Here is a 16,563-nt window from a genome sequence, read left to right as displayed (position 1 = left end):
TCAAAGCCAGCCTCAGCAACTTAGTGAGGCCCTAAGCAACTCAGGGAGACCCTGTCTCTAAGTAAAAAACAACAAGGGCTGGTAGTGTTGCTCAGTGGTTAAGCACCCCTGGGTTCAATCCCTGGTACCAAAAAACAAACGTTGCCATGAGGCCAGATACAGTGCTTGGCCTCCCTCAAGCAGTTTGTACTGGGGAGTTACTGTGATGAGTAATGGCCACCTTGGACGTAAGAGCAATGCTGAAGAAGCTGCACCTGTCACTGCTGTGAGCAGGGACCTGCTGGCCTTTACCACTGCCAGGCCTGGTGAAAAGCTGCTTGGGACCACAGCAGGTCCAGGGAGTGGTGGGATTGGCCCCAGGTGGGAGGAATAACAGAAAGGAGGAAAGGATCCTCTGCTCTAGGAGGAACCCTTTAGGTACGGACTATCTGTGAGCCCTGTTCTCAGATGCCCATTTGCTCCCTGATCTCACGTAGGCCGGGGATGACTAGGGCATCGCTGATTATATTATAATGACTTATGTCACTTTATTGACGGGTGTCCTTACAAAATACATAGAAATGGTGGGAATGAAAAACAGATCCCAAGGGTTGAGTAGTTATTGGAACTTGCCTGAGGCACAGCGATTAGGAACCGGGGTTTCAAGGGAGCTGCCCGGAGAAGCTGACTTACTCTTCTTTCAGTTTTCTGGGCACCGAGAGGCCCAGGGTAAACCCATGTGATGCATATGGGTGGGTATGGGTTTGACTCACGGCCCCTCTGTTCTTGAACTTTGGGATCCTGGATAAATCATTTCTCTGAGATCTCCTAACTTTTGCTATTGGAACAATAGTGTCAACTTTAACCCTTGTAGTGGGGATGGAGAGACATATGAAATCAGGCCCGGGCACATCATAGGTGGCGGTCAGTTTTCAGCAATGAATCCCGGAGCCTGAGGAGTAGCAGCGATGATTCATTGCTGGGCAGAGTTGAAACGAGGCAAAGGAAGGAGAAGGAGTATTTTAAATGTCCCTCCCAGAGCTCCTCTCGTAGTTGGAGGTGCAGACAGGCTTTATTTTATTTTAGGGTCCAGTTCTTTAATTCTGCCACCCAAATGCCTGCTGATGTTCATTAGAGCAGTTGCAACCAAGATGTGTCTGTAACTAACCCACCAATGGCCAGAGATGAGCAATTTGTGATTTGCTCACGTTACTCGTATCCATTACTCATGTCACAGCCGCTGTGACTGCAGGCGTGAGCCACCTCACCCAGTGGTTCCTTTTGCTTTTACTTTCATCTCTTAGCCTCTGCTTCTTGAGTGTCTGTCTATGAGAAGATGAGCCTCCTGCAGTGGTCCAGGGCCCGTGAAGGATGGTGGCCACTCTCTTGGCCACCAAGTATCAAGTCCAGGTTTCCTGTTCCCTCTATTTATTCGTGGTGGCAGATTTCTTCAGGATGTCACATAGCTGGCAGAAACATTTCCACGGGTGAAAAGTTCTGCTATGCACGTGGTGAACCGTTGGGCTCTGGAGCCTTCAAGACAAACATAGGAGGGAAAAAAGGTGATACTGGAGTTGTTTTTTTGGTTTTGAAGGGGGTGGTGAAGCAAAGGCACTTAACCCACTGAGCTGCATCCATAGCCCTTTGTATTTTTTATTTTGAGACCAGGATCTTGCTGAGTGGCTTAGGGCCTCACTAAGTTGCTGAGGCTGGCCTCAAACTTGGGGTCCTCCTTCCTCAGCTTCTCGAGCTGCTGGGATCACAGGTGTGCACCACATGCCTGGCCTGTTAAGGACAGAGGGATATGGCTCCATCCAAGACAGAGTTTCCAGAAACTTCAAAATTTCATGGCAACAGGGAGATTGTCCAAGTTGACTTGTAGATTTGAAGGCCAGACCTTACTACAAATGGGCTCTTTTACAAGATCATATCCCAGGAAGGAATGTCAACCACAGCGCCTCTGCTACTACTTCTGTTTTATGTCCATATTAGAACTGGGCTCTTGGTGAATTTAAAAAGCATCACATAGCTGGGCGCAGTGGCTCAGGAGGCTGAGGCAGGAGGATCGTGAGTTCAAAGCCAGCCTCAACAACTCAGTGAGGCCCTAAGCAACTCAGTGAGACCCTGTCTCTAAATAAAATACCAAACAGGGCTGGGGATGGGGCTCAGTGGTAGAGTGCTTGCCTAGCATGCCTGAAACCCTGGATCCATCCATCCCCAGTACTGCCAAATTAAATAGCTAGATAAGAGATGGATAGGTCTCCTGGCGCTCTCTCTCTCTGTCTCTCTCTGTCTCTCTGTCTCTCTCTCTCTCTCTCTCTCTCTCTCTGTGTTTGCAGTATCTGGGAACAGGAAGAGAGGAAATAAATAAATCTTTAACTTCACTCCATTTTAGTGGTAGTCATTGTTCTCAGGTTTCCTACTGCCTCCTAAGACAATTTCATTATTATACTAGAAAATAATTCATCCTGTCTACATTTTCAAATTGGTATAAAATCGTACGTGGCATTCTCTTAAACATGAAGATAAATTTCTTCTATATTTGGAATGACTCACTATTTTCCCCTAAAGTTGTTTCTATTTGATTTCTCCTTGCTCCAGCTGCGGTCCTATACTTCTTTTTCCTATTCACTTAGTGTTCTCATAGGAAAAAAGCATTTTTTCTTCTTGATATTTTTTTCTTTTCCTTGTCTTTTTTTTTGGGGGGGGGTGGGTACCAGGGATTGAACCCAGGGGTGCTTAACCACTGAGCCCCATCCCCAGCCCTTTTTTGTATTTTATTTAGAGACAGGGTCTCACTGAGTTGCTTAGGGCCTCACTGAGTTGCTGAGGCTAGCCTCTAATTTGCAATCCTCCTGCCTCAGCCTCCAGAGCCACGGGGATTCAAGGCATGTGCCGCCAAGAGTGGCAACCAACGTGTGACATGTTATGTCTGACCTCTGGTACTCTGCACAGTTTTAAGGTTCGTCCGTGTTGTGTGTTTTCTTCTCTTTTTTTTCCCTTGGTGTCATATGTAGCTTATGCCACATCGTGTCTGTTGCCCAGTTGATGGACATCTGAGTTGTCTCTACTTCTTGGCTGTGGTGAATAACGCTGCTATGAATATTCATGAGCACATATTCATGTAGACATTCATTTCCATCGCTCTTGGGTACATCCATGGAAGTAGATCTGCTGTGTCATATCATAACTAACTTTCTGAGGAATTGCCAGACTGTTCTGCAAAACGGGCACACCATTTTATACTTCCCTGTGTCAGAGTGGGGTTTCTTCACCTTCTTGTCAATAACTTGCCATTTTAATTACGACATCATAATGTGTATGAAATGCGTCTCACTTTTGTTTCCAATACCAGGGACTGAACTCAGGGGTGCTTACCAGTCAGTTATCTCCCTAGCCCTTTTTAATTTTTATTTTGAGACAGGAACTTTCTAAGATGCCCACACTGTCCTCAAACTTGTGATCCCCCTCCCTCAGCCTCCCAAATAGCTGGGATTACAGGTGTATGCCACTCTTCCTGGATCACTGTGGATGTTTTTCTTATCTTTGCGGGGAGATACCAGGGATTGAACTCCAGGGCCCTCGACCACTGAGCCCCGTCCCCAGCCCTATTTTGTATTTTATTTAGAGACAGGGTCTCACTGAGTGGCTTAGGGCCTCACCATTGCCAAGGCTGGCTTTCAACTCCCTATCCTCCTACCTCAGCCTCTCGAGCCACTGGGATTATAGGCCTGTGCCACTGTGCCCGGTCACTATGGTTTTGATTGATATTTCCCAATTGGGTGATTATGTTGAGAACTTTCTCATGTACTTATTGGATAAATGTCTGTTTAAATCCAATATCTCTGTTTCTCAAATGGGTTGTCTTTTCTGGTGGTTGGCTTGTTCAGTTATAAGAGCTCCTTATTCACTCTGGAATCAAGTATCTTATCGGGGAGATGTTCACAAGTGCTCTCTCCCTTTCTGTGGGTTCTGGTTATGATCTGTGTCTATAATATCCCCCAGAGCTCCTGTATGGAGGGCATGGTTCCCAATGCTGCAGTGTCCAGAGCAGCCATGGTTAGATCATGGGGGCCTCACCTCACGGATGGGGTCACCCATGGACTACTGGGAGGTGGGACCTAGTGGGAGGAAGTGGGTCCCTGCAGGGTGTCCTGGATGGTTACCTCCTCCTCAGTTCCTCTTCCTCCCAGTCTGCCAGGAGCTGGGCAGCTTTGCAGTTCCACATCCTTCCGCCATGTTGTGTGCCTTACCCCAGGTCCACTGCTATGGAGCTGGCCCACCATGGCCTGAGCCTCTGGCACCACGAACCCAAATGAACCTTTCCTCCTCTAAGGTGCCCTTCCCGGGCATTTTGGTCACAGTGACAGGAAGCTGACAAGCACCGTTCTCTTGCCATCTCCTTGGAGATGTCATCCCAGTAGATGACCCTTCCGTTCTCCTGCAGGCTAGGTTTTCTTTCTTTGATGGTGTGTTTCATGTCATGACTGACCCCTGTCACCATGAAGGTTTGCTCTTGTTTTTGTCTAAGAGTTCTATCCACCTGGGTCTCACACCTGGGGCTGTGATCTCCTATGTTCTACTTTGGAGTTCCTCTTGGTCACGGTGTGAGGTAGGGGTCAGTTTTATTCTCTCGCCAATCACTATCTAATTGTTCCAGCACTCTTGGTTGAATTTTTCTACTTATAGGAAAAAAAAAAGTTAATGTCACTTTTAATATCATTACCTTAGGAGTAGAAAGCTAATGTGTTTATTTTCTGTCTCATTCTCTAATAAATGCGTTCAAGATGATAGTTTCGTTCCGTGTGGGTATGTGGGAAGATCCCACAGATTTTATTATTACAGCTAATGTTTGATTCCCTTTTTGCTGTTCATGCCCATTTTTATTGCATTCTACCCAGCGAATGCGGCGTGGTTTGTCCGTTGAACATAATAATTTTTACGCAAAAGGCTATTTCAGTTATCAAATAATATGGGCCTTTTTCCCAAACCCATCGATGTTTTATACCTCTTTTTAAAATTCATTTCTCCTAGCTGTAGATGGACACAATACCTTTCTTTTAATTATTTATCTATCTTTATGTGGTGTTGAGGATCAAACCCAGGGGCTCACAAGTGCTAGGCAAGAGCTCTACCTCTGAGCCACATTCCCCAGCCCTTAGACACCTTTATTGTATCCCACAGAGCTACTTGTTCAGTATGGGCTTCGAAAATCTTTGTGGAAAGTCCCATAGAGAGTGAGCATCCAGAGGGAAGCCACACCTAAGAGCTCCCAGTGATTGGTGTGGTAGTGATGATACCTGCCGAGCATTTTCTGTATTTCAGACACCCATTTTTGCCCTATATTCATCCACTTCATCTTTGAACGTATCCCACGAGACAGGGACTCTTCTTTACTCCCATTTTACAGGTAACAGAGTATTGCTGTTAGAAGGTCAAGTTGTTTGCCCAGTGAGAAAGAGGCACACGTGGGTGAGTTTCGAATTACTTTGGTCTCAGATCCAACAACAATATGTGCTAATGCGTCCCAGGTGGTATTATTATTATTATTATTATTATTAGTCTTATTACTGAAAACTTCTGTCACTTCATTGGATGCCTTCGGAAGGAACTTGGTGGCCCTTTTCTCACAATTGTCTAATAAGTTTCTGATATAGAGATGCCTACACTTGCCAGGTGTGGTGGCACACGCCTGTCATTCCAGTGGCTGGGGAGGCTGAGGCAGGAGGATCTCAACTTCAAAGCCAGCTTCAGCAACTTAGAGAGGCCCTAAGCAACTCAGCAGGACCCTGTTTCTAAATAAACTACAAAAAAGAGCTGAGGATGTGGCTCAGTATTAAGTGCCCCTGGGATCAATCCCTGGTATCAGGGAAAAAAAAAAAAACCAAAAAACCTACTCTCTACATCTGCTCTGAACTTAGCTCTGAGGATACTGCATGGCTTGCCCTTGAGTCTGGTTGTCAGGCATCAAGGAAGACTACCTCAGGATCTGTTGGTTCTTGCTTTTTTTGTGTGTGGCAAGGGAGATGGAGATTTCAGAAGAAATGCAATTAAGCATCTCTCCTGGCTTATGCAGGAGACCACGCAAGCTTACCAGATACTTGGATTTTGAGAGCGGGTTTGTATTCTCGGATAAAATAGACTCATTGCCTTGTGCTTCTCTTATACATAGAGAAACCTGGTCTTTGAGCTCTGATTGAAAATTATTTGTTATTGTTAGGGATATTTCCAAACCAAATGAGGGCTATTTTCCTCTGCTATTGAAGACTGGAAAGCTACATCCTTGAATACTTACTGAACAAAAGTTCCCTTCTTTCTTTAATAAAGAGAATAGCTTTTGTATTTTTGTTCCCATTGGTACAGTCTCTATGCTGCTTCCTTGCAAAAGAGCAATTTAATTTAATTTTTCTTCTTTGTGGTGCTAGGAATCATACCCAGGGCCTCATGCATGCTAGGCAAGGGCTCTACCACTCAGCTAGATCCCTAACCCATGAAAGAGCAATTTCATTTGTAGTGCACGATCATTTTCTTGTGGAAAACTAATAAAATACAAACTCCATTTTTGCAGCATTAGGTGGTGGGTAAAGGCTTTTGAAAATTTTATGTAATACCTGCCTTGCTTATTTTGGGGTCGATGATGGAGGGAAGGTGAGTGCCAGTGTTCACATGTATCCTGTGCATGGTTGACAATGAAACCATTCCCTTAAGTTTATTGTTTTTCTCAAATTGAAAATGAGAGCTAATACTATATATCAGCTTGCCAAACCTCTTCACCTACCCAAAAGCAGATGTGAATCCAGCACAGAGCCAGGTGCGGTGGTGCACGCCTATAATCCTAGGGCTCAGGAGGCTGAGGTAGGAGGATTACGAGTTCAAAGCTAGCCTCAGCAGAGAGGCCTAAGTAACTCAGTGGGACCCTGTGTATAAATAAAATACAAAATAGGGCTGGGGATGTGGCTCAGTGGCTAAGCACCTCTAAGTTCAATCACTAGTACCAAAAAAAAAAAAAAAATCCCCAAACCAAAAAACCAGCGAATGAATCTGTTTTTCTTCTAAGATACTGTGTGTACTTTTTCTGAAAGGTGACGATGTTCAGGGTCCTGGTATCTACCTTTTGCCAACTGTAGCCCCAGGAACTGTCCCATTTTGCAGGTCCCCACTAGAGGGTGATGGGTTTCATTTTGTTGAGATGCTTATATAGTAATTAAGTCATAATAATAGTGATGACCATAATAGGTGACATTTAGCAAGTTCTTTTTATGTATGGGTGAACCATCCCAGGCCTTCTGTAGCTCATCATCCTCATGACAACTAGGTAGTCTGGGTGCAATTTTGTACAAGGGGTAGCAGGCAAGTAACTTCCTTGCAGTCACACAGTTGAATGACAGGATTGGAAAACAATTGAATCTGACTGCAGTGCTGAGTCTTTGGACCAGGACTGAGTGACCAGAAGGAACAGGTGAATTAGACACACAGTCCTTTTTTGGGGGAGGGGAATGAGGGAAGATAAGAAATGCAATTCTTGGGGTTGGGGCTGGGGGCTTAATGGTAGAGCACTTACCTAGCACCCGTGAGGCACTGGGTTCCATCCTCAGCACACACAAAAATAAATAAATAAAATAAAAATATGGTGTCCATCCACAAGTAAAAAAAAGAAGAAGAAGAAACGTACGTAGTCCTTCCACATGGTGACAGTAGCTTTTGACAGGATAGCATATTTTGTTTTTTCTTCTGCTGTGAAATACCCTGATGGTGCATTGGAGGGAAAGCTCTGTTAGTTACCTGAGTGGCCCGACATCTTCTGACTTTGTCTCCCCTCGTCCTTAAGACGACTTTGCCCCTGCCTGAAATCTGCCCTTCTCTCTATCGTTAATGTAGGTTCTGCAGCACCCTGACCCCCAGGACCCAGGAGGAGAAGTCTCTCTGGCTTTTTTTCTCCTCTTTCCCTGCCTTCATCTCAGGACATCTCCCAACCCCTTGGTTTCCCGCTGTAGTAATGAGTTTTTGGAGGATGTCTGGGCTGTGGGGAGGCAGGCAGTGGGCACAGTCCTTCCTTTGATGGTCTGCCAGCCATCTCCATCTTGGGACCAGGAGTAGCTTTGACAGTTGCCAATGATGGACCATTTGCTAACAGAGAAATACCATTTCCCAAACCCAGAAGTCTCTCAGTGAAGTTTTTCCTTTATGGAGGTGGAGTGGGGGAGGATGCTTTGCCCAAACCAGGCCCCAGAAAACACTCCCCACCCCAAGGCTCTTCCACATTCTTTCAAAGAGTGGGTTGAATAAACCGAGACAAGCAGGAAAAGAACTGCTTCATTCAGAACCGGATTCTACCCCTGCGCTTTCCTTGAAAGTAGATTCTGAACATTTACATCCTAAGCGTCTCTCTCCATCATCTCTAACTCCAAGGAAAACAATTTTTCAAATACAAGAGTTATCATCTGTGAAATTCTGTCCAAAGTTGGGGAAGAAGAGGAGGACAGAAATCAGCCCTATCAGAAGGGACGTGGATCCAGAGGAGTCAGGGCTGTACCCCTCCTGGAGAGATCTGCCCCACCTTCCCTGGCCCTGAACCCCCACCCATCCACCAAGCCTCCAGTGGCTCACACGTGGGGCAACCCGACTTCCCGCCTTTCTTTGGCCAGGGACTGCCCCAGGACCCAGCTGTTGATGGGGACCTGACATGCCTGCAGGGGGGAGGGGGCGTGGGGGGGGGCTCCGCTGTGTCTCCGCCCCCTTCGCAGGTGCAGCCCTAATCCCCCCTGGCCTAGATATCCGGCAGCCTCTAGGAACCCGGGCTCTGTGATGTAATGCTCTTTTTTCACACTCCCGGCTTAAATACAGATGGAAATTGTTGTCATGTGTTAGAAATGTCGCCAGTAATATAAAAGGCGCCAGCTTGGGCATCTTCTCTCCCTTCTCTCGCACCATCAGCTGCTCCTGCTGCCAGCTCCCGTGCCCTGGAAAAACCGCTCTGGGGGTCAGGTGGCCGAGGCTGCCTCCCCCCCACCTCCAGCTCGCTGCTTAGGAAAGGGGGTTCGGATCCCACTCCCCCACCCCACCCCCCGCCTCTCCTTCCAGCCGCTGCGGAGCCGAGGACCAGCGTGGTGGTGGTGGTGGTGGTGGTGGTGGGAGGCTCTTCCAGGCGCACAAAGGGAAGGATTAATCTTGGCGATTGGCTGGGGTTCGCAGGCAAGTACCAGTGGTCCGCGATCTCCGCCTGGCCACCCTCGCCGGGCCGCCCCTCCTGCCCACCTCGGGATCCGCTCGCTGCGCGCTGTTGGAGGAAGCCTGGGGACCGGGCAGGCGGTGGCCGCCGGAGGTTTGCGCTCGGGTTGTGGGAACGTCCATGGAGGTGAAGATGCCGTGGGTGGCGTGTGTGTGTGTGTGTGTGTGTGTGTGTGTGTGTGGACCAGGGAGGAGGGGCGGGGAGAAACCGGGCCAGCTTGGGAGGGCCAGATGGCTGCGGCTGCGTTTTAATTCACCGGGGCAGGCCCGTGGGGCTGGGCAGGGGAGGGAGGGGGAGGGGGACAGGGAATGGGGGGAGAAAAAAAAAAAAAAACAGGGGTCAGTGGGTAGGGAGAGGCCGGGCTCTGGAGCAGATGCCTGGCGAACAATGGGGCTTTTGAAGGGGATGCTGGAGGAAGTGTGGCGTGCGCTTTGGATCGCCTCCTCCGCATTGCAGGTTGGAATCGGGCAGCTACATTTTAATGAAGTGCATTCCAAAGTGTGCTCGTCAGCCCTGGGCTTGGGGAGAGAGAGCGGAGAGGAGAGGGGCTCGGCTGAATGGAGGCTGGGGGTGGGCGGGGGAGGGGGCCGGCGAAATGAGTTCCTGATGGATGGTAAAGGAGGAGATGAAAGCCTGCTCAGTGTGAAGGGCCAGGGAGGGGAGGGGGGAAAAATCAATACGGGCCCCGTGCATATTAATAGGCTCCTGCAGGTGTTGGTAAATGTAGCTGCATTGTTCCGGGCGGCCCAGGCCCCGCGGATGGTGGCGGGGGAGAGGGAGAGAGTCGCCTTGCCTCTCCCAGCGCGCGCGGCGCGGGCGCAGCGAGCAAAATGCCTTTGCACTTTGGAGGGCTTTGCAAGCTCCCGGGAAAATAAGGAAAAGAAGAACTGACTTCCCTCCACCCCGCTTTGGCCATTTTTTTTTTTTTTTTTTTTAACAAAGGAAGAATGCACAGGCAGAAGGCTTTTTAAGTTTGCTTCCTGGATATTCACAGGGGTTTATCAGAGCCCAGTCTTATCTAGGTAAGATGTGCTTGTCTGTGGGCATCAGGAAATTGAGAAAGCCGTCCCCCCATGGTTTGCTGAGTGCTTGGGAGTTGAAAGGCTATTCTCCCTCTCTGGTTCCTGCCAGTGGATGGATGGGCCCAGCCCAGGAGGTTGGGAGATATTGCAAGAGCCAGGAGGGGTATATCTATCTTGTTTCCTTTCCCCAAGTCTAACTGACCTGGGGCCCCAGGGGACAGAGAAGCTCTGAAAGCTGTCTTGTCCACAGTGTTGGTACACAGACTTTGCCTCCAGCACAAAGGGAGTGGATTGGTGCTTGAACTCAATTGTTTGAGGGTAGGTGTAGCTTATTTGTAAGGTTTAGGAATGTTTTTCCACCCTCCACCCCCGACACCCTTTCTATCATGTACCCTGCCCAGGATCCTATCATTGAGAATCATTTCGAAGACTACTCCCCAGTATCTTCTGGCAAATAATCCTTGCTTGTTTTACTACTACTCCTAAGTAGGACCTATTGGATGCTTTCAAAAGGTTCAGACATATTAGAGGTTCAGATAAAAAATTGGAAGTCTCTGCAGGAGGAGGGCCTGGTCTTTTTCCATTGGAAACATTGAACTAGGGGTATGTATAAATGATACATAGAAAGTCTATATGTGTCTGTTATAATCTTTAGAATAACATACTCTTTGGAGGTTCTGTTGAAAAATTGAATTTCTGAGTGGAGAAAAGCTTACCTTTGATGATCTGGGAGGCAAATCCCTTCTGCAAATGGGTGTTTGACAATAACTTTGGCGGCCCGTGTTGACGGGCTCTGCGTTTCGGATTCTTTTCGTGATTGAACTTGCCCTGTTCCTCAGGCTCAGCTCCTCACTTGCCAATGAATCTGAGTGCTGTTGAAAGCCTGAGCAGATTAATGGCATCGACAGGGATGTGACTCCTCCATTTCTCCGTTGAGCAAACAGAAGCAGTCTACTTTTGCCTTGAATGCCTTTCTTCTTTTGGCTTTGGGGAAGGGAGGTGAGGCCAGGTAAGGGATTCCTGCTGATGCGCTCTCCTGGTCCCCAGCGCACCCAGCCCTTCCTACCCTTTTATTGACTTAAATAATGAAGGCTCCTGGTCGAAGTTTCTTAGGCTGTGAATTCCAGCCTGTGTTTCTATAGCAGTGTGCCTGGTGTGTGGTTTTGTTGTGTTTGTACTAGAGAGATGTGGAATCGGTCTGTTATTCTTTTCAGGGGGAAATGATGGTCCTTTCATCTGTCAGTGACTGTAGATGGGAGGCTTACTTGCTAGTCCTTCTTGGGCAGTTGTGTTCCTTACGGAAGCTCCCCCAGGGGACACCTGAGCCTCACTGCCTCTTCAGTTACCCGTGGCCAGAGGGGGAATTTGTGGGCCTCTCTGTTTTCCCCTGAAGCCACCAGTGCTTTGAGCCCAAGTTCTTTAAAAGCATGCACTTAATAGTTTCTTGTGGATTTCATTAATAGAAGGGAGCTTCCTGGAATCGCCCTGTTTCTTAAGTCCCCAGGACTGTTGCTGTGATCGACAATTAGAGATGGTACCTTCTTATGTATAGAACCGAAAACTGTGTACCAAGGAACTGACTGAGGGCAGGCACCACCCAAGTCATGTAAGACGCGCCTAGCAGTGACTTGTGCTGGGATACCTCCTTCTCTCCCTGCATTTCCCATTCACTTTGGGCAGATGCCTGGGAATAGCAGAGAGGCAGAATGAGATCTCCATACTCACAACGAAGCCTCGCACCACGATGACTGGACACCAATTCTTTGAACATTGAATTAGTAGTTTCCCTGTGCAGCATCATATAAGCAGGTGATGGACCGTCAGCTGAGATCGCCCGTTCAGGGATTCCAATAAGTATTACGGAGCTGTGTGCTTTACTGCTCTTGGCTGATTAGACTTGATGTGAGGAATAGAACTTGGGAGACACCTGTAGCTCAAGGTCAAAAGGATTTCTAAGGTGAAAAGTAACAAAGACCTACTAGTACTAGGGGAAAAAAGCTACATCCAACCCCTCCCCCATCCAGACCCCACCCCCCCAATATATTTGATTTTTCTTTGCAACTTAATGACTCTGGCAGAATCCTGATCCTTTGGAAATCACCCTGTTCTCAGCGTGTTTATTTTTCTCCCTTTTTTTTTTAAAAAAAAAATTTCTTCTGTTGGTAACCAGACCCCAAATATTTGAATGTAAGCACATCCCTCGAAGTCATACTGACACCCTCTGGCACCAGAAAAACTGTCAGAGGATTTTTTTTTTTTTTTTTGAGAATTCTGGTGGGAAGAAATGGCATCCAGGCCATCCACTACTGCCAGAACTCTGCTGATTCTGCAGGTGACAGCTGGTCACCTCTTGGTGGCTCTGAGGCTTTTGAAGTGTTAACTTGAACTTCATTGGAAAGATCGCCTCTTCCCCATGCCCAGACCTCCAGCACATCTGCAGGATAAATCTGGGGTTCCCACAACCAGGAACATGATGCCTTAGCCTTGCCTCTGGGTAGCCTGCTATGGGGTTGACAAGTGGTTCCTGACTGATCCAGATGGCACTAACTCTGTCTGCTGGAGTCTAGTGAATGGATGAGCCAGTACCCTCCAGAGACCCCCGGCTTGTTGGTGGGTTGGTCTCTCCTAATACAATCCTTCAGCTGCAATTGTGCATTTTTATTCTTTCTTCCAAAAAGGTGGACGTCCTTAAAGTTTCAGGAGGCTGTCAGATTCAGTCCTAGAAAACACAATGGGAAAATGTAACCTAACTCAAGCATGAAAGGAAAGGGGTGATCTTGGACTTGAGAAGGATTCAGTGCATTGAAAGCTCTTGAATGAAAAGATTTCAAAAAGTTCTGATGTTTGTTCTGTGGCATCTGAAGGGACACAGCAAATGAGAATACGTTCACCTGCATTCTTTGAAGCATAACCCTTTGTTTGAAGAGGGTCCCCGCTCTAAGTACAACTCTTAGCACATCATAGATGCTCAATTAAAAACTCACATGAGTGCGTGCCTCAGGAACTTTGAACAGTCGTTTTTTGCAGTTTCTTGAGCTGTTTGCCAGAGTGCTATAGGCTATTACCAAAGGAAAACAAAAAGTACAACTCCATGAAAAATCATTTCAACAATATTAAAAGGAAATACTGGTTTGGTTGTATTCAGTGATATGCGTTCTTTTCTGCAAAGCAGGTAGTTTATCCTGTCGTCTATGGGAAGCAAAACAGCATCTCGATTTTGGCTCCCTGTTTAATTGATACCACCCTCCTGATTGAGACCCTAACTCTTCCCTGTACCTCTCACCCTCCAGCAGGCCTTAGATCCAAATTATCATACAGGGTGTATTTCTTTTCTGCCTTAAAGATCAGATCAGTGGGAATCTACAGATTTGACAATAACTGTATAAAATAACTTGCCCCAAAGATAGTAAGTGCCATAATTTTCTAATTTCTTATGGCACAATGCCAAAGACAATTGCTTAAAAAATACATGATTATAATAGAGACCAGCAGGCGAAGCCAAAAGTCTGTAAACCTTGCACTCCTGTTTATGGGGTTTCACAGATGGGTTGAGGGAAGCCCACACTATTTATCTTCCTGGCTTTTTGGACCCCTTAGCTCATGGCTTCAATTTTCACATGGTACTGATATTCTAATGGAAATGACTTATTCATAAGTGCTTGAGTCCTACTGTGTGCCAGACACTTGGCTGACATTGGGGTTAGAATAGCACAGGGAACAAAACGGAATTCCTCCTGCCCTGGGGAGTGTGCATGAGCACCCAGGTTAATTGAGTCCTAATAAGACCAGGAAATAGGGAGTTAAGGTACAAAGGATTAGTTAAAATGAAATCTTCCGGCTGGGACAAGTTTGTTCCTAAAAATTAACTGTTGGCAAACGGAAGTTGGTGGGATTGCTTGCAAAAAAAAAAAAAAAATCTCTTCTTTTTTTTCCGTTCAAAGAAAATGGCATCACACTGTACAATCCTATTAAATTAGGAAGCCCCCTTCTTTCTCCTCCTGAGATGGACATTTTTTTTTTTTTTTGGTACTGGGGATGAACCCACTGGCTTAACAACTGAGCTACATCCCCAGCCTCCTTTTAAAAATATTTTTTGTAGAGACAGGGTCTCCCTGAGTTGCTTAGGGCCTCCCTAAGTTGCTGAGGCTGGCTTTGAACTCGAGATCCTCCTGCCAAACAGTGGAATTAGAGGCGGGCTCCACTGTGCTTCACTGTGATTGACAGCTTAATAAAGCATATATTCCTACCTAATTCTTGGTAATAAGCACCTGGTATCATAAAGTTTTGGGGGTAAAATGGTCCAGTTTATTTAGCCATTTATTTAACTGTGATCCTGACAGTGAGATTTTTGGGTTGTTTTCACTTTTTCAGTAATAAAAAGTAGCTATCCGTGCATGATCTTTCTTACCACCATTGCATCTGGGCACCTTTCCACATCAGCATGTGGATGCGTACTTCCTTTTTTCTAATAATAACCCAAATCTACATTTATTAGATTGTGAGGTTTGAGGCTGGCTGATTTAGCTCTAAGATTTATTTAGCAGCAGATGTTTATTTAGCAACATTTATGTGCTAGGAACTGTTGCTGGTGCTTAGGAGACACGCTTAACCAACAGGGAAGAAGACACCCTGGTAGGGTGTATGTTCTGTTCGGGAGAGATGAGCAGTAAGGAGGAAACGTCATAAATGAGTTATTTAGTGTATTAGAGGAGGGAAAGGAAATGTGGGGGGCAGAACAGAAAAGGGGAGTCAGGGGTATAGAAATGGGGCATATTGCAGTTTTATAGAGTGTTCTAGGCAGCTTTTTCGCTGCTCTGACTAAAATACTTGACCAGAACATTGTTAGGGAAGAAAAGTTTATCTGGGGGCTCAGGGTTTCAGAGGTCTCAGTCCACAGACAGCAGGCTCCATTCCTCGGGGCTCCAGGGGAGGCAGGACATCATGGAGGAAGAGTGTGGTGGAGGGAAGCAGCTCACATGGTGATCAGGAAGCAGAGAGAGACTCCACTCTCCAGAGACAAATAGAGACCCCAAAGCCACGCCCCCAATGCCCCCTCCTCCAGCCACACCCACCTCCTCCAGCCACCACCCAGTTAATCCCATCAGGGGTCCATTCACTGGTTGGGTTAAGGCTCTCACAGCCCAGTCATGTCTCCTCTGGACCTTCCTGCACCGTCTCACACGTGAGCTTTTGGGGGACACCCCACATCCAAGCCATGACATATAGCATTGTTAGGGTAGATCTCACTGGGAACAGGAACATTGGAACAGGAAGTTGAATGAATGAGGGAAGGAACCACAGTAGCACCACTGAATTTAGGAGACTATACCTTTGAGGACTAGGAATACTTACGTTGTGTTCATTTAGAAATACTGCCAGCCAGGCACAGTGGCGCACAGCTGTCATCCCAGCCTGAAATCCGGAGGCTGAGGCAGGAGGATCAAAGTTCAAAGCCAGCCTCAGCAACTTAGTGAGGCCCTGAGCAACTCAGTGAGACCCTGTCTCTAAATAAAATATAAAACAGGGCTGGGGATGGGGCTCAGTGGTTGAACACCCCTGGGTTCCATCCCCAGTACTGGAAAAAAAAAAAAAAAGAAAGAAATACTTCCAGATCAGTGTACCAAAGGAATTGTGTATTCTACAGGTGATTGGTGCCTGCGAGAATATGCATTTTCCTGAACAATGGGATATCACCGCTTTTTCAAAATCGTGCAGTTTTATCATTATTGTCTTTTGTTTGCTGATGGTCTTTACTTGGAACTCTTAGGCCCGCAGCCCCAGAGGCTTTACTCGGGTTTTGGAAAAGGGAAGCCTTTGCCCTGCTCTGTGAACGTTGGCTAGGCTGGGCACAGTGGTGACACAGGACATATTTAGCAGGATGAACTAATCGCCTGAGGACTTTGCTCTCTGCAAGAGAACAGAACATATTCCGCAGTGTGCAGGCGGCTGATTAAAGAGTAATGGGGAGATGGCTACGGAGCACTTTTAAAGTCCCTCCTCCAAAAAGGGAGATTTTGAATTATCATCTTTAGAAAGAACAGTTCATTCCGACACTTGGACAAGTTTTAATAGCAAGTGTGGAATTAAAACAGTTGGCATAACCACGGCATGTAGAGCCCCGGGTGGAGTCACATTTCTCTCTCTCTCTTTCTTTCTTCTTCTTCTTTTTTTTTTTTTTTTTTTTTTACTGAGGATTGAACCCAGGGACAGTCTGCCACTGAACTACAGGCCCAGAACTTTTTAAAAATATTTTTGTTTTGAGACAGGGCCTCACTCAGTTGCCCAGGCTGGTCTCAACCTTGTGGTCCTCCTGCCTCAGCCTCCTGAGGTGGG

General features: G+C 46.9%; 1 protein-coding gene across 23 annotated transcripts in view; it reads left to right on the top strand.

Moving 5' to 3' along the window:
- Magi1 (membrane associated guanylate kinase, WW and PDZ domain containing 1) overlaps positions 1 to 16,563 on the top strand; it is a 595,279-nt gene that overhangs the window by 367,758 nt on the left and 210,958 nt on the right. Inside the window, exon 1 of one of the 23 annotated variants that reach the window (XM_078038629.1) lies at positions 8,913 to 9,171. The exons of 20 other annotated variants lie outside the window; for them this stretch is intronic. The gene's annotated coding sequence lies outside the window, so the exon portion shown is untranslated. Of the gene's footprint in view, positions 1 to 8,912; positions 9,172 to 9,250; positions 9,335 to 9,585; positions 9,665 to 16,563 lie in introns of those variants that run through there. 2 more of the 23 variants (XM_078038631.1, XM_078038632.1) reach the window with 2 other exon arrangements.

Source organism: Ictidomys tridecemlineatus, chromosome 2, assembly GCF_052094955.1.
Source record: "Ictidomys tridecemlineatus isolate mIctTri1 chromosome 2, mIctTri1.hap1, whole genome shotgun sequence".
NCBI classification, from domain to species: domain Eukaryota; kingdom Metazoa; phylum Chordata; class Mammalia; order Rodentia; family Sciuridae; genus Ictidomys; species Ictidomys tridecemlineatus.
The sequence above is the reverse complement of the archived record's forward strand: the minus strand, read 5'-3'. Positions and strand labels throughout refer to the sequence as shown.